Consider the following 19086-nt stretch of genomic DNA (forward strand, 5'->3'; position numbering starts at 1 on the left):
CTTTCTCTCTTTATCCGATCTATACGCCTCATGATTTTATATCAACCATACAAATATCTCAGCAAGGGGCCCAGCAATCACTTCCTTAGCTTCCCCCAGACCTGATCAGGTCCTGGGCATTGATCCACTTGTACGCGCTTCAAGGCATCCAGCATTCCTCCTCTGCAATGTGGACAATTTTCAAGATGTCACCATCCATTTCCCTATATTCTATACTTCTCCCTACATTCTATCCTTTTCCACAGTAAACACTGATGCAAAATACTCGTTTAGTATCGGCCCAGCCTCTCCTGCGGCTCGGCACAAAGGCCGCTGTGCTGATCCTCGAGGGGCCCTATTCTCTCCCTAGTCACCCTTTTGTCCTTATAATGTATTTGCAAAAACCCTTTGGATTTTCCTTAACTCTATCTGCCAAAGCTATCTCAGGTCCCCTTTTTACCCTCCTGATTTCCCTACTGTCTTTACACTCTTGTACGGATTCACTCGATCTATCCTGTCTATACCTGACAAGTGCTTCCTTCTTTTCCTTAAGCAAACCCTCATTTTCTTAGGCTCTTTGGTAAACGGAAGCACCTCCCTTCTTGCCTGCATGGAGTGCTGAGCAAAGGATCTTAGTGCGCTGTGACGTGGCTCTCCAGTAGCGGAGCCATCGAGACAAAGAAGTGAAAGGCTTTGCCGAATGTTGCCTGCCAAGCGCAAGACATACCGGGCTTTGCCGAGCTCCTGACGCCACGGCTCTGCGGTACCGCGAGTGGGCCGTGTCTCTGCACGGGCCAGAGCCCAGCATGTAACGGGCGACGTGCGTGATTGTGGATTGAAAGCCGATATCCTGGCCTCACTGGAGCTGCAGCTTTCTGACGAGGGTTGCTCTGTGGCTCGCGGCACCTTGAAAACCGGCCTATTTGGGCACGCGGTATGAGCCTCGGCTGTCGGCGGGCCTTCTTAGCGCAGTAGGCAGCGCGTCAGTCTCATAATCTGAAGGTCCTGAGTTCAATCCTCAGAGAAGGCAAGACTGTGGCCTTTGTCACCGGACGTGTTTTCTTTCTCTCCGCGGGCAATAATATTTGCTTTGGACGGCTTCACGCCTGATTTGAACTGACCACACCAGAGCAAACGCGTTGCTGGAAGGTTTAACATCTGGGCGACACGTGCTCAACTTTTTTTTCTGCACAGCATTTTGGGAACTCACCATCGTGCTATCTGTGCAGCAGCAAAGACTGGAGCCACACGCAGGGTTCACGCGAGGGTCACACTGCTTGCGTCTCAAGCGTGTCCCCAGGAAAAGCACTGTGGAGAATGTGGGCATCGATCCCACTACCTCTCGCATGCTAAGCGAGCGCTCTACCATTTGAGCTAATTCCCCTACAACGTGCACTTGCTTAGCCCCCATGGTGCTTCGGAACGATGAGCTGAGAGCAGCAGGCGATTTCCTCTCGAGATTGCACGCTGTATTCAACCGAACAACGCGACGCGACTATCGACACATCCGAGCAGCAGCAGCAGCACGTGCGCGAAGTCTTCTGGAAAACACAGTGCCGCCGAAAGAATCGCCAGCGAGACGCTCTGAGATTCCAGAATCCAAACGAACCGATCGGCGCCAGCAGTCACAACAAGTGTGAGGTAGCACTCGAGAGCGCTGTCTGACTGATTGGAGACTTGCGACACGTTCAAGTGAGTGCTGACTGACTGCGTGGATGTTGTGTTCCTCCAGAGGGCTCCCTGCTGCTCGTGGTTTGCAACTGCAGACGTCACAGCACACCAACAGGCAGACTTCTCTGAAGAAGAAGAAGGTGTATTTTGGAGAAAGAGAACACTTGGGGCTGTTACCAGACGAAAAAAGAGGGCTTCTCCTTCATCCTCGTGAGCTGCAGCCCTGCGGTCAGGTTCCGCAAAGTGCTGCTTTCAGATACACGCCAAGCAGGCCGAGATGCAAAGAGCAACCGCCACTCGTCTGAAGCAGCACCCGCGAGCCCTGTCTGACCGGTAGGGCCTTTCCTAAGTGCTGACCTGCTCGGATGCGTTGCTGTTCAACTTGTGCAACTGTGGAAGTGGCACACCCCGTGCAGGCCAGATTTCATGAAGAGGAAACGAAGAGAAGTCCACAGGCAGTTTTCCGACAGGAATGGAAGACTCCTTCGTCCGGACGTTGACATAGTAAGTTGTCATCGAGCAGTTTAGAGCGCCGCTTCGCGGGAAAACTTTGCTTGAAAGGAGTCATAGAGTCATAGAGATGTACGTCACGGAAAGAGACCCTTCGGTCGGACCTTTCCGACCAGATATCCCATCCCAATCTAGTCGTACCTGCCGGCACGCGGGCCATATCCCTCCAAACCCTTCCTATTCATATAGCCACCCAGATGCCTTTTAAATATTGCAATTGCACTCGCCTCCGCCACTTCCTCTGGCAGCTCATTCCATACACGTACCACCCTCTGTGTGAAAAAGGTGCCCCTTAGTTCTCTTTCATATCTTTTCCCTCTCACCCTAAACCTCTGCCCTCTAGTGCTGGTCTCCCGCACCCCAGGGAAAAGACTTTCTCTCTTTATCCGATCTATACGCCTCATGATTTTATATCAACCATACAAATATCTCAGCAAGGGGCCCAGCAATCACTTCCTTAGCTTCCCCCAGACCTGATCAGGTCCTGGGCATTGATCCACTTGTACGCGCTTCAAGGCATCCAGCATTCCTCCTCTGCAATGTGGACAATTTTCAAGATGTCACCATCCATTTCCCTATATTCTATACTTCTCCCTACATTCTATCCTTTTCCACAGTAAACACTGATGCAAAATACTCGTTTAGTATCGGCCCAGCCTCTCCTGCGGCTCGGCACAAAGGCCGCTGTGCTGATCCTCGAGGGGCCCTATTCTCTCCCTAGTCACCCTTTTGTCCTTATAATGTATTTGCAAAAACCCTTTGGATTTTCCTTAACTCTATCTGCCAAAGCTATCTCAGGTCCCCTTTTTACCCTCCTGATTTCCCTACTGTCTTTACACTCTTGTACGGATTCACTCGATCTATCCTGTCTATACCTGACAAGTGCTTCCTTCTTTTCCTTAAGCAAACCCTCATTTTCTTAGGCTCTTTGGTAAACGGAAGCACCTCCCTTCTTGCCTGCATGGAGTGCTGAGCAAAGGATCTTAGTGCGCTGTGACGTGGCTCTCCAGTAGCGGAGCCATCGAGACAAAGAAGTGAAAGGCTTTGCCGAATGTTGCCTGCCAAGCGCAAGACATACCGGGCTTTGCCGAGCTCCTGACGCCACGGCTCTGCGGTACCGCGAGTGGGCCGTGTCTCTGCACGGGCCAGAGCCCAGCATGTAACGGGCGACGTGCGTGATTGTGGATTGAAAGCCGATATCCTGGCCTCACTGGAGCTGCAGCTTTCTGACGAGGGTTGCTCTGTGGCTCGCGGCACCTTGAAAACCGGCCTATTTGGGCACGCGGTATGAGCCTCGGCTGTCGGCGGGCCTTCTTAGCGCAGTAGGCAGCGCGTCAGTCTCATAATCTGAAGGTCCTGAGTTCAATCCTCAGAGAAGGCAAGACTGTGGCCTTTGTCACCGGACGTGTTTTCTTTCTCTCCGCGGGCAATAATATTTGCTTTGGACGGCTTCACGCCTGATTTGAACTGACCACACCAGAGCAAACGCGTTGCTGGAAGGTTTAACATCTGGGCGACACGTGCTCAACTTTTTTTTCTGCACAGCATTTTGGGAACTCACCATCGTGCTATCTGTGCAGCAGCAAAGACTGGAGCCACACGCAGGGTTCACGCGAGGGTCACACTGCTTGCGTCTCAAGCGTGTCCCCAGGAAAAGCACTGTGGAGAATGTGGGCATCGATCCCACTACCTCTCGCATGCTAAGCGAGCGCTCTACCATTTGAGCTAATTCCCCTACAACGTGCACTTGCTTAGCCCCCATGGTGCTTCGGAACGATGAGCTGAGAGCAGCAGGCGATTTCCTCTCGAGATTGCACGCTGTATTCAACCGAACAACGCGACGCGACTATCGACACATCCGAGCAGCAGCAGCAGCACGTGCGCGAAGTCTTCTGGAAAACACAGTGCCGCCGAAAGAATCGCCAGCGAGACGCTCTGAGATTCCAGAATCCAAACGAACCGATCGGCGCCAGCAGTCACAACAAGTGTGAGGTAGCACTCGAGAGCGCTGTCTGACTGATTGGAGACTTGCGACACGTTCAAGTGAGTGCTGACTGACTGCGTGGATGTTGTGTTCCTCCAGAGGGCTCCCTGCTGCTCGTGGTTTGCAACTGCAGACGTCACAGCACACCAACAGGCAGACTTCTCTGAAGAAGAAGAAGGTGTATTTTGGAGAAAGAGAACACTTGGGGCTGTTACCAGACGAAAAAAGAGGGCTTCTCCTTCATCCTCGTGAGCTGCAGCCCTGCGGTCAGGTTCCGCAAAGTGCTGCTTTCAGATACACGCCAAGCAGGCCGAGATGCAAAGAGCAACCGCCACTCGTCTGAAGCAGCACCCGCGAGCCCTGTCTGACCGGTAGGGCCTTTCCTAAGTGCTGACCTGCTCGGATGCGTTGCTGTTCAACTTGTGCAACTGTGGAAGTGGCACACCCCGTGCAGGCCAGATTTCATGAAGAGGAAACGAAGAGAAGTCCACAGGCAGTTTTCCGACAGGAATGGAAGACTCCTTCGTCCGGACGTTGACATAGTAAGTTGTCATCGAGCAGTTTAGAGCGCCGCTTCGCGGGAAAACTTTGCTTGAAAGGAGTCATAGAGTCATAGAGATGTACGTCACGGAAAGAGACCCTTCGGTCGGACCTTTCCGACCAGATATCCCATCCCAATCTAGTCGTACCTGCCGGCACGCGGGCCATATCCCTCCAAACCCTTCCTATTCATATAGCCACCCAGATGCCTTTTAAATATTGCAATTGCACTCGCCTCCGCCACTTCCTCTGGCAGCTCATTCCATACACGTACCACCCTCTGTGTGAAAAAGGTGCCCCTTAGTTCTCTTTCATATCTTTTCCCTCTCACCCTAAACCTCTGCCCTCTAGTGCTGGTCTCCCGCACCCCAGGGAAAAGACTTTCTCTCTTTATCCGATCTATACGCCTCATGATTTTATATCAACCATACAAATATCTCAGCAAGGGGCCCAGCAATCACTTCCTTAGCTTCCCCCAGACCTGATCAGGTCCTGGGCATTGATCCACTTGTACGCGCTTCAAGGCATCCAGCATTCCTCCTCTGCAATGTGGACAATTTTCAAGATGTCACCATCCATTTCCCTATATTCTATACTTCTCCCTACATTCTATCCTTTTCCACAGTAAACACTGATGCAAAATACTCGTTTAGTATCGGCCCAGCCTCTCCTGCGGCTCGGCACAAAGGCCGCTGTGCTGATCCTCGAGGGGCCCTATTCTCTCCCTAGTCACCCTTTTGTCCTTATAATGTATTTGCAAAAACCCTTTGGATTTTCCTTAACTCTATCTGCCAAAGCTATCTCAGGTCCCCTTTTTACCCTCCTGATTTCCCTACTGTCTTTACACTCTTGTACGGATTCACTCGATCTATCCTGTCTATACCTGACAAGTGCTTCCTTCTTTTCCTTAAGCAAACCCTCATTTTCTTAGGCTCTTTGGTAAACGGAAGCACCTCCCTTCTTGCCTGCATGGAGTGCTGAGCAAAGGATCTTAGTGCGCTGTGACGTGGCTCTCCAGTAGCGGAGCCATCGAGACAAAGAAGTGAAAGGCTTTGCCGAATGTTGCCTGCCAAGCGCAAGACATACCGGGCTTTGCCGAGCTCCTGACGCCACGGCTCTGCGGTACCGCGAGTGGGCCGTGTCTCTGCACGGGCCAGAGCCCAGCATGTAACGGGCGACGTGCGTGATTGTGGATTGAAAGCCGATATCCTGGCCTCACTGGAGCTGCAGCTTTCTGACGAGGGTTGCTCTGTGGCTCGCGGCACCTTGAAAACCGGCCTATTTGGGCACGCGGTATGAGCCTCGGCTGTCGGCTGGCCTTCTTAGCGCAGTAGGCAGCGCGTCAGTCTCATAATCTGAAGGTCCTGAGTTCAATCCTCAGAGAAGGCAAGACTGTGGCCTTTGTCACCGGACGTGTTTTCTTTCTCTCCGCGGGCAATAATATTTGCTTTGGACGGCTTCACGCCTGATTTGAACTGACCACACCAGAGCAAACGCGTTGCTGGAAGGTTTAACATCTGGGCGACACGTGCTCAACTTTTTTTTCTGCACAGCATTTTGGGAACTCACCATCGTGCTATCTGTGCAGCAGCAAAGACTGGAGCCACACGCAGGGTTCACGCGAGGGTCACACTGCTTGCGTCTCAAGCGTGTCCCCAGGAAAAGCACTGTGGAGAATGTGGGCATCGATCCCACTACCTCTCGCATGCTAAGCGAGCGCTCTACCATTTGAGCTAATTCCCCTACAACGTGCACTTGCTTAGCCCCCATGGTGCTTCGGAACGATGAGCTGAGAGCAGCAGGCGATTTCCTCTCGAGATTGCACGCTGTATTCAACCGAACAACGCGACGCGACTATCGACACATCCGAGCAGCAGCAGCAGCACGTGCGCGAAGTCTTCTGGAAAACACAGTGCCGCCGAAAGAATCGCCAGCGAGACGCTCTGAGATTCCAGAATCCAAACGAACCGATCGGCGCCAGCAGTCACAACAAGTGTGAGGTAGCACTCGAGAGCGCTGTCTGACTGATTGGAGACTTGCGACACGTTCAAGTGAGTGCTGACTGACTGCGTGGATGTTGTGTTCCTCCAGAGGGCTCCCTGCTGCTCGTGGTTTGCAACTGCAGACGTCACAGCACACCAACAGGCAGACTTCTCTGAAGAAGAAGAAGGTGTATTTTGGAGAAAGAGAACACTTGGGGCTGTTACCAGACGAAAAAAGAGGGCTTCTCCTTCATCCTCGTGAGCTGCAGCCCTGCGGTCAGGTTCCGCAAAGTGCTGCTTTCAGATACACGCCAAGCAGGCCGAGATGCAAAGAGCAACCGCCACTCGTCTGAAGCAGCACCCGCGAGCCCTGTCTGACCGGTAGGGCCTTTCCTAAGTGCTGACCTGCTCGGATGCGTTGCTGTTCAACTTGTGCAACTGTGGAAGTGGCACACCCCGTGCAGGCCAGATTTCATGAAGAGGAAACGAAGAGAAGTCCACAGGCAGTTTTCCGACAGGAATGGAAGACTCCTTCGTCCGGACGTTGACATAGTAAGTTGTCATCGAGCAGTTTAGAGCGCCGCTTCGCGGGAAAACTTTGCTTGAAAGGAGTCATAGAGTCATAGAGATGTACGTCACGGAAAGAGACCCTTCGGTCGGACCTTTCCGACCAGATATCCCATCCCAATCTAGTCGTACCTGCCGGCACGCGGGCCATATCCCTCCAAACCCTTCCTATTCATATAGCCACCCAGATGCCTTTTAAATATTGCAATTGCACTCGCCTCCGCCACTTCCTCTGGCAGCTCATTCCATACACGTACCACCCTCTGTGTGAAAAAGGTGCCCCTTAGTTCTCTTTCATATCTTTTCCCTCTCACCCTAAACCTCTGCCCTCTAGTGCTGGTCTCCCGCACCCCAGGGAAAAGACTTTCTCTCTTTATCCGATCTATACGCCTCATGATTTTATATCAACCATACAAATATCTCAGCAAGGGGCCCAGCAATCACTTCCTTAGCTTCCCCCAGACCTGATCAGGTCCTGGGCATTGATCCACTTGTACGCGCTTCAAGGCATCCAGCATTCCTCCTCTGCAATGTGGACAATTTTCAAGATGTCACCATCCATTTCCCTATATTCTATACTTCTCCCTACATTCTATCCTTTTCCACAGTAAACACTGATGCAAAATACTCGTTTAGTATCGGCCCAGCCTCTCCTGCGGCTCGGCACAAAGGCCGCTGTGCTGATCCTCGAGGGGCCCTATTCTCTCCCTAGTCACCCTTTTGTCCTTATAATGTATTTGCAAAAACCCTTTGGATTTTCCTTAACTCTATCTGCCAAAGCTATCTCAGGTCCCCTTTTTACCCTCCTGATTTCCCTACTGTCTTTACACTCTTGTACGGATTCACTCGATCTATCCTGTCTATACCTGACAAGTGCTTCCTTCTTTTCCTTAAGCAAACCCTCATTTTCTTAGGCTCTTTGGTAAACGGAAGCACCTCCCTTCTTGCCTGCATGGAGTGCTGAGCAAAGGATCTTAGTGCGCTGTGACGTGGCTCTCCAGTAGCGGAGCCATCGAGACAAAGAAGTGAAAGGCTTTGCCGAATGTTGCCTGCCAAGCGCAAGACATACCGGGCTTTGCCGAGCTCCTGACGCCACGGCTCTGCGGTACCGCGAGTGGGCCGTGTCTCTGCACGGGCCAGAGCCCAGCATGTAACGGGCGACGTGCGTGATTGTGGATTGAAAGCCGATATCCTGGCCTCACTGGAGCTGCAGCTTTCTGACGAGGGTTGCTCTGTGGCTCGCGGCACCTTGAAAACCGGCCTATTTGGGCACGCGGTATGAGCCTCGGCTGTCGGCTGGCCTTCTTAGCGCAGTAGGCAGCGCGTCAGTCTCATAATCTGAAGGTCCTGAGTTCAATCCTCAGAGAAGGCAAGACTGTGGCCTTTGTCACCGGACGTGTTTTCTTTCTCTCCGCGGGCAATAATATTTGCTTTGGACGGCTTCACGCCTGATTTGAACTGACCACACCAGAGCAAACGCGTTGCTGGAAGGTTTAACATCTGGGCGACACGTGCTCAACTTTTTTTTCTGCACAGCATTTTGGGAACTCACCATCGTGCTATCTGTGCAGCAGCAAAGACTGGAGCCACACGCAGGGTTCACGCGAGGGTCACACTGCTTGCGTCTCAAGCGTGTCCCCAGGAAAAGCACTGTGGAGAATGTGGGCATCGATCCCACTACCTCTCGCATGCTAAGCGAGCGCTCTACCATTTGAGCTAATTCCCCTACAACGTGCACTTGCTTAGCCCCCATGGTGCTTCGGAACGATGAGCTGAGAGCAGCAGGCGATTTCCTCTCGAGATTGCACGCTGTATTCAACCGAACAACGCGACGCGACTATCGACACATCCGAGCAGCAGCAGCAGCACGTGCGCGAAGTCTTCTGGAAAACACAGTGCCGCCGAAAGAATCGCCAGCGAGACGCTCTGAGATTCCAGAATCCAAACGAACCGATCGGCGCCAGCAGTCACAACAAGTGTGAGGTAGCACTCGAGAGCGCTGTCTGACTGATTGGAGACTTGCGACACGTTCAAGTGAGTGCTGACTGACTGCGTGGATGTTGTGTTCCTCCAGAGGGCTCCCTGCTGCTCGTGGTTTGCAACTGCAGACGTCACAGCACACCAACAGGCAGACTTCTCTGAAGAAGAAGAAGGTGTATTTTGGAGAAAGAGAACACTTGGGGCTGTTACCAGACGAAAAAAGAGGGCTTCTCCTTCATCCTCGTGAGCTGCAGCCCTGCGGTCAGGTTCCGCAAAGTGCTGCTTTCAGATACACGCCAAGCAGGCCGAGATGCAAAGAGCAACCGCCACTCGTCTGAAGCAGCACCCGCGAGCCCTGTCTGACCGGTAGGGCCTTTCCTAAGTGCTGACCTGCTCGGATGCGTTGCTGTTCAACTTGTGCAACTGTGGAAGTGGCACACCCCGTGCAGGCCAGATTTCATGAAGAGGAAACGAAGAGAAGTCCACAGGCAGTTTTCCGACAGGAATGGAAGACTCCTTCGTCCGGACGTTGACATAGTAAGTTGTCATCGAGCAGTTTAGAGCGCCGCTTCGCGGGAAAACTTTGCTTGAAAGGAGTCATAGAGTCATAGAGATGTACGTCACGGAAAGAGACCCTTCGGTCGGACCTTTCCGACCAGATATCCCATCCCAATCTAGTCGTACCTGCCGGCACGCGGGCCATATCCCTCCAAACCCTTCCTATTCATATAGCCACCCAGATGCCTTTTAAATATTGCAATTGCACTCGCCTCCGCCACTTCCTCTGGCAGCTCATTCCATACACGTACCACCCTCTGTGTGAAAAAGGTGCCCCTTAGTTCTCTTTCATATCTTTTCCCTCTCACCCTAAACCTCTGCCCTCTAGTGCTGGTCTCCCGCACCCCAGGGAAAAGACTTTCTCTCTTTATCCGATCTATACGCCTCATGATTTTATATCAACCATACAAATATCTCAGCAAGGGGCCCAGCAATCACTTCCTTAGCTTCCCCCAGACCTGATCAGGTCCTGGGCATTGATCCACTTGTACGCGCTTCAAGGCATCCAGCATTCCTCCTCTGCAATGTGGACAATTTTCAAGATGTCACCATCCATTTCCCTATATTCTATACTTCTCCCTACATTCTATCCTTTTCCACAGTAAACACTGATGCAAAATACTCGTTTAGTATCGGCCCAGCCTCTCCTGCGGCTCGGCACAAAGGCCGCTGTGCTGATCCTCGAGGGGCCCTATTCTCTCCCTAGTCACCCTTTTGTCCTTATAATGTATTTGCAAAAACCCTTTGGATTTTCCTTAACTCTATCTGCCAAAGCTATCTCAGGTCCCCTTTTTACCCTCCTGATTTCCCTACTGTCTTTACACTCTTGTACGGATTCACTCGATCTATCCTGTCTATACCTGACAAGTGCTTCCTTCTTTTCCTTAAGCAAACCCTCATTTTCTTAGGCTCTTTGGTAAACGGAAGCACCTCCCTTCTTGCCTGCATGGAGTGCTGAGCAAAGGATCTTAGTGCGCTGTGACGTGGCTCTCCAGTAGCGGAGCCATCGAGACAAAGAAGTGAAAGGCTTTGCCGAATGTTGCCTGCCAAGCGCAAGACATACCGGGCTTTGCCGAGCTCCTGACGCCACGGCTCTGCGGTACCGCGAGTGGGCCGTGTCTCTGCACGGGCCAGAGCCCAGCATGTAACGGGCGACGTGCGTGATTGTGGATTGAAAGCCGATATCCTGGCCTCACTGGAGCTGCAGCTTTCTGACGAGGGTTGCTCTGTGGCTCGCGGCACCTTGAAAACCGGCCTATTTGGGCACGCGGTATGAGCCTCGGCTGTCGGCTGGCCTTCTTAGCGCAGTAGGCAGCGCGTCAGTCTCATAATCTGAAGGTCCTGAGTTCAATCCTCAGAGAAGGCAAGACTGTGGCCTTTGTCACCGGACGTGTTTTCTTTCTCTCCGCGGGCAATAATATTTGCTTTGGACGGCTTCACGCCTGATTTGAACTGACCACACCAGAGCAAACGCGTTGCTGGAAGGTTTAACATCTGGGCGACACGTGCTCAACTTTTTTTTCTGCACAGCATTTTGGGAACTCACCATCGTGCTATCTGTGCAGCAGCAAAGACTGGAGCCACACGCAGGGTTCACGCGAGGGTCACACTGCTTGCGTCTCAAGCGTGTCCCCAGGAAAAGCACTGTGGAGAATGTGGGCATCGATCCCACTACCTCTCGCATGCTAAGCGAGCGCTCTACCATTTGAGCTAATTCCCCTACAACGTGCACTTGCTTAGCCCCCATGGTGCTTCGGAACGATGAGCTGAGAGCAGCAGGCGATTTCCTCTCGAGATTGCACGCTGTATTCAACCGAACAACGCGACGCGACTATCGACACATCCGAGCAGCAGCAGCAGCACGTGCGCGAAGTCTTCTGGAAAACACAGTGCCGCCGAAAGAATCGCCAGCGAGACGCTCTGAGATTCCAGAATCCAAACGAACCGATCGGCGCCAGCAGTCACAACAAGTGTGAGGTAGCACTCGAGAGCGCTGTCTGACTGATTGGAGACTTGCGACACGTTCAAGTGAGTGCTGACTGACTGCGTGGATGTTGTGTTCCTCCAGAGGGCTCCCTGCTGCTCGTGGTTTGCAACTGCAGACGTCACAGCACACCAACAGGCAGACTTCTCTGAAGAAGAAGAAGGTGTATTTTGGAGAAAGAGAACACTTGGGGCTGTTACCAGACGAAAAAAGAGGGCTTCTCCTTCATCCTCGTGAGCTGCAGCCCTGCGGTCAGGTTCCGCAAAGTGCTGCTTTCAGATACACGCCAAGCAGGCCGAGATGCAAAGAGCAACCGCCACTCGTCTGAAGCAGCACCCGCGAGCCCTGTCTGACCGGTAGGGCCTTTCCTAAGTGCTGACCTGCTCGGATGCGTTGCTGTTCAACTTGTGCAACTGTGGAAGTGGCACACCCCGTGCAGGCCAGATTTCATGAAGAGGAAACGAAGAGAAGTCCACAGGCAGTTTTCCGACAGGAATGGAAGACTCCTTCGTCCGGACGTTGACATAGTAAGTTGTCATCGAGCAGTTTAGAGCGCCGCTTCGCGGGAAAACTTTGCTTGAAAGGAGTCATAGAGTCATAGAGATGTACGTCACGGAAAGAGACCCTTCGGTCGGACCTTTCCGACCAGATATCCCATCCCAATCTAGTCGTACCTGCCGGCACGCGGGCCATATCCCTCCAAACCCTTCCTATTCATATAGCCACCCAGATGCCTTTTAAATATTGCAATTGCACTCGCCTCCGCCACTTCCTCTGGCAGCTCATTCCATACACGTACCACCCTCTGTGTGAAAAAGGTGCCCCTTAGTTCTCTTTCATATCTTTTCCCTCTCACCCTAAACCTCTGCCCTCTAGTGCTGGTCTCCCGCACCCCAGGGAAAAGACTTTCTCTCTTTATCCGATCTATACGCCTCATGATTTTATATCAACCATACAAATATCTCAGCAAGGGGCCCAGCAATCACTTCCTTAGCTTCCCCCAGACCTGATCAGGTCCTGGGCATTGATCCACTTGTACGCGCTTCAAGGCATCCAGCATTCCTCCTCTGCAATGTGGACAATTTTCAAGATGTCACCATCCATTTCCCTATATTCTATACTTCTCCCTACATTCTATCCTTTTCCACAGTAAACACTGATGCAAAATACTCGTTTAGTATCGGCCCAGCCTCTCCTGCGGCTCGGCACAAAGGCCGCTGTGCTGATCCTCGAGGGGCCCTATTCTCTCCCTAGTCACCCTTTTGTCCTTATAATGTATTTGCAAAAACCCTTTGGATTTTCCTTAACTCTATCTGCCAAAGCTATCTCAGGTCCCCTTTTTACCCTCCTGATTTCCCTACTGTCTTTACACTCTTGTACGGATTCACTCGATCTATCCTGTCTATACCTGACAAGTGCTTCCTTCTTTTCCTTAAGCAAACCCTCATTTTCTTAGGCTCTTTGGTAAACGGAAGCACCTCCCTTCTTGCCTGCATGGAGTGCTGAGCAAAGGATCTTAGTGCGCTGTGACGTGGCTCTCCAGTAGCGGAGCCATCGAGACAAAGAAGTGAAAGGCTTTGCCGAATGTTGCCTGCCAAGCGCAAGACATACCGGGCTTTGCCGAGCTCCTGACGCCACGGCTCTGCGGTACCGCGAGTGGGCCGTGTCTCTGCACGGGCCAGAGCCCAGCATGTAACGGGCGACGTGCGTGATTGTGGATTGAAAGCCGATATCCTGGCCTCACTGGAGCTGCAGCTTTCTGACGAGGGTTGCTCTGTGGCTCGCGGCACCTTGAAAACCGGCCTATTTGGGCACGCGGTATGAGCCTCGGCGGTCGGCTGGCCTTCTTAGCGCAGTAGGCAGCGCGTCAGTCTCATAATCTGAAGGTCCTGAGTTCAATCCTCAGAGAAGGCAAGACTGTGGCCTTTGTCACCGGACGTGTTTTCTTTCTCTCCGCGGGCAATAATATTTGCTTTGGACGGCTTCACGCCTGATTTGAACTGACCACACCAGAGCAAACGCGTTGCTGGAAGGTTTAACATCTGGGCGACACGTGCTCAACTTTTTTTTCTGCACAGCATTTTGGGAACTCACCATCGTGCTATCTGTGCAGCAGCAAAGACTGGAGCCACACGCAGGGTTCACGCGAGGGTCACACTGCTTGCGTCTCAAGCGTGTCCCCAGGAAAAGCACTGTGGAGAATGTGGGCATCGATCCCACTACCTCTCGCATGCTAAGCGAGCGCTCTACCATTTGAGCTAATTCCCCTACAACGTGCACTTGCTTAGCCCCCATGGTGCTTCGGAACGATGAGCTGAGAGCAGCAGGCGATTTCCTCTCGAGATTGCACGCTGTATTCAACCGAACAACGCGACGCGACTATCGACACATCCGAGCAGCAGCAGCAGCACGTGCGCGAAGTCTTCTGGAAAACACAGTGCCGCCGAAAGAATCGCCAGCGAGACGCTCTGAGATTCCAGAATCCAAACGAACCGATCGGCGCCAGCAGTCACAACAAGTGTGAGGTAGCACTCGAGAGCGCTGTCTGACTGATTGGAGACTTGCGACACGTTCAAGTGAGTGCTGACTGACTGCGTGGATGTTGTGTTCCTCCAGAGGGCTCCCTGCTGCTCGTGGTTTGCAACTGCAGACGTCACAGCACACCAACAGGCAGACTTCTCTGAAGAAGAAGAAGGTGTATTTTGGAGAAAGAGAACACTTGGGGCTGTTACCAGACGAAAAAAGAGGGCTTCTCCTTCATCCTCGTGAGCTGCAGCCCTGCGGTCAGGTTCCGCAAAGTGCTGCTTTCAGATACACGCCAAGCAGGCCGAGATGCAAAGAGCAACCGCCACTCGTCTGAAGCAGCACCCGCGAGCCCTGTCTGACCGGTAGGGCCTTTCCTAAGTGCTGACCTGCTCGGATGCGTTGCTGTTCAACTTGTGCAACTGTGGAAGTGGCACACCCCGTGCAGGCCAGATTTCATGAAGAGGAAACGAAGAGAAGTCCACAGGCAGTTTTCCGACAGGAATGGAAGACTCCTTCGTCCGGACGTTGACATAGTAAGTTGTCATCGAGCAGTTTAGAGCGCCGCTTCGCGGGAAAACTTTGCTTGAAAGGAGTCATAGAGTCATAGAGATGTACGTCACGGAAAGAGACCCTTCGGTCGGACCTTTCCGACCAGATATCCCATCCCAATCTAGTCGTACCTGCCGGCACGCGGGCCATATCCCTCCAAACCCTTCCTATTCATATAGCCACCCAGATGCCTTTTAAATATTGCAATTGCACTCGCCTCCGCCACTTCCTCTGGCAGCTCATTCCATACACGTACCACCCTCTGTGTGAAAAAGGTGCCCCTTAGTTCTCTTTCATATCTTTTCCCTCTCACCCTAAACCTCTGCCCTCTAGTGCTGGTCTCCCGCACCCCAGGGAAAAGACTTTCTCTCTTTATCCGATCTATACGCCTCATGATTTTATATCAACCATACAAATATCTCAGCAAGGGGCCCAGCAATCACTTCCTTAGCTTCCCCCAGACCTGATCAGGTCCTGGGCATTGATCCACTTGTACGCGCTTCAAGGCATCCAGCATTCCTCCTCTGCAATGTGGACAATTTTCAAGATGTCACCATCCATTTCCCTATATTCTATACTTCTCCCTACATTCTATCCTTTTCCACAGTAAACACTGATGCAAAATACTCGTTTAGTATCGGCCCAGCCTCTCCTGCGGCTCGGCACAAAGGCCGCTGTGCTGATCCTCGAGGGGCCCTATTCTCTCCCTAGTCACCCTTTTGTCCTTATAATGTATTTGCAAAAACCCTTTGGATTTTCCTTAACTCTATCTGCCAAAGCTATCTCAGGTCCCCTTTTTACCCTCCTGATTTCCCTACTGTCTTTACACTCTTGTACGGATTCACTCGATCTATCCTGTCTATACCTGACAAGTGCTTCCTTCTTTTCCTTAAGCAAACCCTCATTTTCTTAGGCTCTTTGGTAAACGGAAGCACCTCCCTTCTTGCCTGCATGGAGTGCTGAGCAAAGGATCTTAGTGCGCTGTGACGTGGCTCTCCAGTAGCGGAGCCATCGAGACAAAGAAGTGAAAGGCTTTGCCGAATGTTGCCTGCCAAGCGCAAGACATACCGGGCTTTGCCGAGCTCCTGACGCCACGGCTCTGCGGTACCGCGAGTGGGCCGTGTCTCTGCACGGGCCAGAGCCCAGCATGTAACGGGCGACGTGCGTGATTGTGGATTGAAAGCCGATATCCTGGCCTCACTGGAGCTGCAGCTTTCTGACGAGGGTTGCTCTGTGGCTCGCGGCACCTTGAAAACCGGCCTATTTGGGCACGCGGTATGAGCCTCGGCGGTCGGCGGGCCTTCTTAGCGCAGTAGGCAGCGCGTCAGTCTCATAATCTGAAGGTCCTGAGTTCAATCCTCAGAGAAGGCAAGACTGTGGCCTTTGTCACCGGACGTGTTTTCTTTCTCTCCGCGGGCAATAATATTTGCTTTGGACGGCTTCACGCCTGATTTGAACTGACCACACCAGAGCAAACGCGTTGCTGGAAGGTTTAACATCTGGGCGACACGTGCTCAACTTTTTTTTCTGCACAGCATTTTGGGAACTCACCATCGTGCTATCTGTGCAGCAGCAAAGACTGGAGCCACACGCAGGGTTCACGCGAGGGTCACACTGCTTGCGTCTCAAGCGTGTCCCCAGGAAAAGCACTGTGGAGAATGTGGGCATCGATCCCACTACCTCTCGCATGCTAAGCGAGCGCTCTACCATTTGAGCTAATTCCCCTACAACGTGCACTTGCTTAGCCCCCATGGTGCTTCGGAACGATGAGCTGAGAGCAGCAGGCGATTTCCTCTCGAGATTGCACGCTGTATTCAACCGAACAACGCGACGCGACTATCGACACATCCGAGCAGCAGCAGCAGCACGTGCGCGAAGTCTTCTGGAAAACACAGTGCCGCCGAAAGAATCGCCAGCGAGACGCTCTGAGATTCCAGAATCCAAACGAACCGATCGGCGCCAGCAGTCACAACAAGTGTGAGGTAGCACTCGAGAGCGCTGTCTGACTGATTGGAGACTTGCGACACGTTCAAGTGAGTGCTGACTGACTGCGTGGATGTTGTGTTCCTCCAGAGGGCTCCCTGCTGCTCGTGGTTTGCAACTGCAGACGTCACAGCACACCAACAGGCAGACTTCTCTGAAGAAGAAGAAGGTGTATTTTGGAGAAAGAGAACACTTGGGGCTGTTACCAGACGAAAAAAGAGGGCTTCTCCTTCATCCTCGTGAGCTGCAGCCCTGCGGTCAGGTTCCGCAAAGTGCTGCTTTCAGATACACGCCAAGCAGGCCGAGATGCAAAGAGCAACCGCCACTCGTCTGAAGCAGCACCCGCGAGCCCTGTCTGACCGGTAGGGCCTTTCCTAAGTGCTGACCTGCTCGGATGCGTTGCTGTTCAACTTGTGCAACTGTGGAAGTGGCACACCCCGTGCAGGCCAGATTTCATGAAGAGGAAACGAAGAGAAGTCCACAGGCAGTTTTCCGACAGGAATGGAAGACTCCTTCGTCCGGACGTTGACATAGTAAGTTGTCATCGAGCAGTTTAGAGCGCCGCTTCGCGGGAAAACTTTGCTTGAAAGGAGTCATAGAGTCATAGAGATGTACGTCACGGAAAGAGACCCTTCGGTCGGACCTTTCCGACCAGATATCCCATCCCAATCTAGTCGTACCTGCCGGCACGCGGGCCATATCCCTCCAAACCCTTCCTATTCATATAGCCACCCAGATGCCTTTTAAATATTGCAATTGCACTCGCCTCCGCCACTTCCTCTGGCAGCTCATTCCATACACGTACCACCCTCTGTGTGAAAAAGGTGCCCCTTAGTTCTCTTTCATATCTTTTCCCTCTCACCCTAAACCTCTGCCCTCTAGTGCTGGTCTCCCGCACCCCAGGGAAAAGACTTTCTCTCTTTATCCGATCTATACGCCTCATGATTTTATATCAACCATACAAATATCTCAGCAAGGGGCCCAGCAATCACTTCCTTAGCTTCCCCCAGACCTGATCAGGTCCTGGGCATTGATCCACTTGTACGCGCTTCAAGGCATCCAGCATTCCTCCTCTGCAATGTGGACAATTTTCAAGATGTCACCATCCATTTCCCTATATTCTATACTTCTCCCTACATTCTATCCTTTTCCACAGTAAACACTGATGCAAAATACTCGTTTAGTATCGGCCCAGCCTCTCCTGCGGCTCGGCACAAAGGCCGCTGTGCTGATCCTCGAGGGGCCCTATTCTCTCCCTAGTCACCCTTTTGTCCTTATAATGTATTTGCAAAAACCCTTTGGATTTTCCTTAACTCTATCTGCCAAAGCTATCTCAGGTCCCCTTTTTACCCTCCTGATTTCCCTACTGTCTTTACACTCTTGTACGGATTCACTCGATCTATCCTGTCTATACCTGACAAGTGCTTCCTTCTTTTCCTTAAGCAAACCCTCATTTTCTTAGGCTCTTTGGTAAACGGAAGCACCTCCCTTCTTGCCTGCATGGAGTGCTGAGCAAAGGATCTTAGTGCGCTGTGACGTGGCTCTCCAGTAGCGGAGCCATCGAGACAAAGAAGTGAAAGGCTTTGCCGAATGTTGCCTGCCAAGCGCAAGACATACCGGGCTTTGCCGAGCTCCTGACGCCACGGCTCTGCGGTACCGCGAGTGGGCCGTGTCTCTGCACGGGCCAGAGCCCAGCATGTAACGGGCGACGTGCGTGATTGTGGATTGAAAGCCGATATCCTGGCCTCACTGGAGCTGCAGCTTTCTGACGAGGGTTGCTCTGTGGCTCGCGGCACCTTGAAAACCGGCCTATTTGGGCACGCGGTATGAGCCTCGGCTGTCGGCTGGCCTTCTTAGCGCAGTAGGCAGCGCGTCAGTCTCATAATCTGAAGGTCCTGAGTTCAATCCTCAGAGAAGGCAAGACTGTGGCCTTTGTCACCGGACGTGTTTTCTTTCTCTCCGCGGGCAATAATATTTGCTTTGGACGGCTTCACGCCTGATTTGAACTGACCACACCAGAGCAAACGCGTTGCTGGAAGGTTTAACATCTGGGCGACACGTGCTCAACTTTTTTTTCTGCACAGCATTTTGGGAACTCACCATCGTGCTATCTGTGCAGCAGCAAAGACTGGAGCCACACGCAGGGTTCACGCGAGGGTCACACTGCTTGCGTCTCAAGCGTGTCCCCAGGAAAAGCACTGTGGAGAATGTGGGCATCGATCCCACTACCTCTCGCATGCTAAGCGAGCGTTCTACCATTTGAGCTAATTCCC

The 19086-nt window shown here is 52.4% G+C and overlaps 15 non-coding genes across 15 annotated transcripts; 8 read left to right on the forward strand and 7 right to left on the reverse strand.

Moving 5' to 3' along the window:
- The first annotated feature begins 936 nt into the window (after window positions 1-936).
- On the forward strand, window positions 937-1009 carry trnam-cau (transfer RNA methionine (anticodon CAU)). The gene has a single exon. It is a non-coding gene; the product is annotated as a tRNA-Met (tRNA).
- Window positions 1010-1290: 281 nt separating this feature from the next.
- Window positions 1291-1363, reverse strand: trnaa-agc (transfer RNA alanine (anticodon AGC)). The gene has a single exon. It is a non-coding gene; the product is annotated as a tRNA-Ala (tRNA).
- Window positions 1364-3468: 2105 nt separating this feature from the next.
- Window positions 3469-3541, forward strand: trnam-cau (transfer RNA methionine (anticodon CAU)). Its single transcript has one exon. It is a non-coding gene; the product is annotated as a tRNA-Met (tRNA).
- Window positions 3542-3822: 281 nt separating this feature from the next.
- trnaa-agc (transfer RNA alanine (anticodon AGC)) lies at window positions 3823-3895 on the reverse strand. The gene has a single exon. It is a non-coding gene; the product is annotated as a tRNA-Ala (tRNA).
- A 2105-nt stretch (window positions 3896-6000) lies between these two features.
- Window positions 6001-6073, forward strand: trnam-cau (transfer RNA methionine (anticodon CAU)). Its single transcript has one exon. It is a non-coding gene; the product is annotated as a tRNA-Met (tRNA).
- Window positions 6074-6354: 281 nt separating this feature from the next.
- trnaa-agc (transfer RNA alanine (anticodon AGC)) lies at window positions 6355-6427 on the reverse strand. Its single transcript has one exon. It is a non-coding gene; the product is annotated as a tRNA-Ala (tRNA).
- Window positions 6428-8532: 2105 nt separating this feature from the next.
- Window positions 8533-8605, forward strand: trnam-cau (transfer RNA methionine (anticodon CAU)). Its single transcript has one exon. It is a non-coding gene; the product is annotated as a tRNA-Met (tRNA).
- Window positions 8606-8886: 281 nt separating this feature from the next.
- On the reverse strand, window positions 8887-8959 carry trnaa-agc (transfer RNA alanine (anticodon AGC)). The gene has a single exon. It is a non-coding gene; the product is annotated as a tRNA-Ala (tRNA).
- A 2105-nt stretch (window positions 8960-11064) lies between these two features.
- trnam-cau (transfer RNA methionine (anticodon CAU)) lies at window positions 11065-11137 on the forward strand. The gene has a single exon. It is a non-coding gene; the product is annotated as a tRNA-Met (tRNA).
- Window positions 11138-11418: 281 nt separating this feature from the next.
- On the reverse strand, window positions 11419-11491 carry trnaa-agc (transfer RNA alanine (anticodon AGC)). Its single transcript has one exon. It is a non-coding gene; the product is annotated as a tRNA-Ala (tRNA).
- Window positions 11492-13596: 2105 nt separating this feature from the next.
- On the forward strand, window positions 13597-13669 carry trnam-cau (transfer RNA methionine (anticodon CAU)). The gene has a single exon. It is a non-coding gene; the product is annotated as a tRNA-Met (tRNA).
- Window positions 13670-13950: 281 nt separating this feature from the next.
- trnaa-agc (transfer RNA alanine (anticodon AGC)) lies at window positions 13951-14023 on the reverse strand. Its single transcript has one exon. It is a non-coding gene; the product is annotated as a tRNA-Ala (tRNA).
- Window positions 14024-16128: 2105 nt separating this feature from the next.
- On the forward strand, window positions 16129-16201 carry trnam-cau (transfer RNA methionine (anticodon CAU)). Its single transcript has one exon. It is a non-coding gene; the product is annotated as a tRNA-Met (tRNA).
- A 281-nt stretch (window positions 16202-16482) lies between these two features.
- On the reverse strand, window positions 16483-16555 carry trnaa-agc (transfer RNA alanine (anticodon AGC)). Its single transcript has one exon. It is a non-coding gene; the product is annotated as a tRNA-Ala (tRNA).
- Window positions 16556-18660: 2105 nt separating this feature from the next.
- Window positions 18661-18733, forward strand: trnam-cau (transfer RNA methionine (anticodon CAU)). Its single transcript has one exon. It is a non-coding gene; the product is annotated as a tRNA-Met (tRNA).
- The last annotated feature ends 353 nt before the right edge of the window (window positions 18734-19086 follow it).

The sequence above is a fragment of the Chiloscyllium punctatum genome, chromosome 5 (genome assembly GCF_047496795.1).
Source record: "Chiloscyllium punctatum isolate Juve2018m chromosome 5, sChiPun1.3, whole genome shotgun sequence".
Lineage (NCBI taxonomy): Eukaryota > Metazoa > Chordata > Chondrichthyes > Orectolobiformes > Hemiscylliidae > Chiloscyllium > Chiloscyllium punctatum.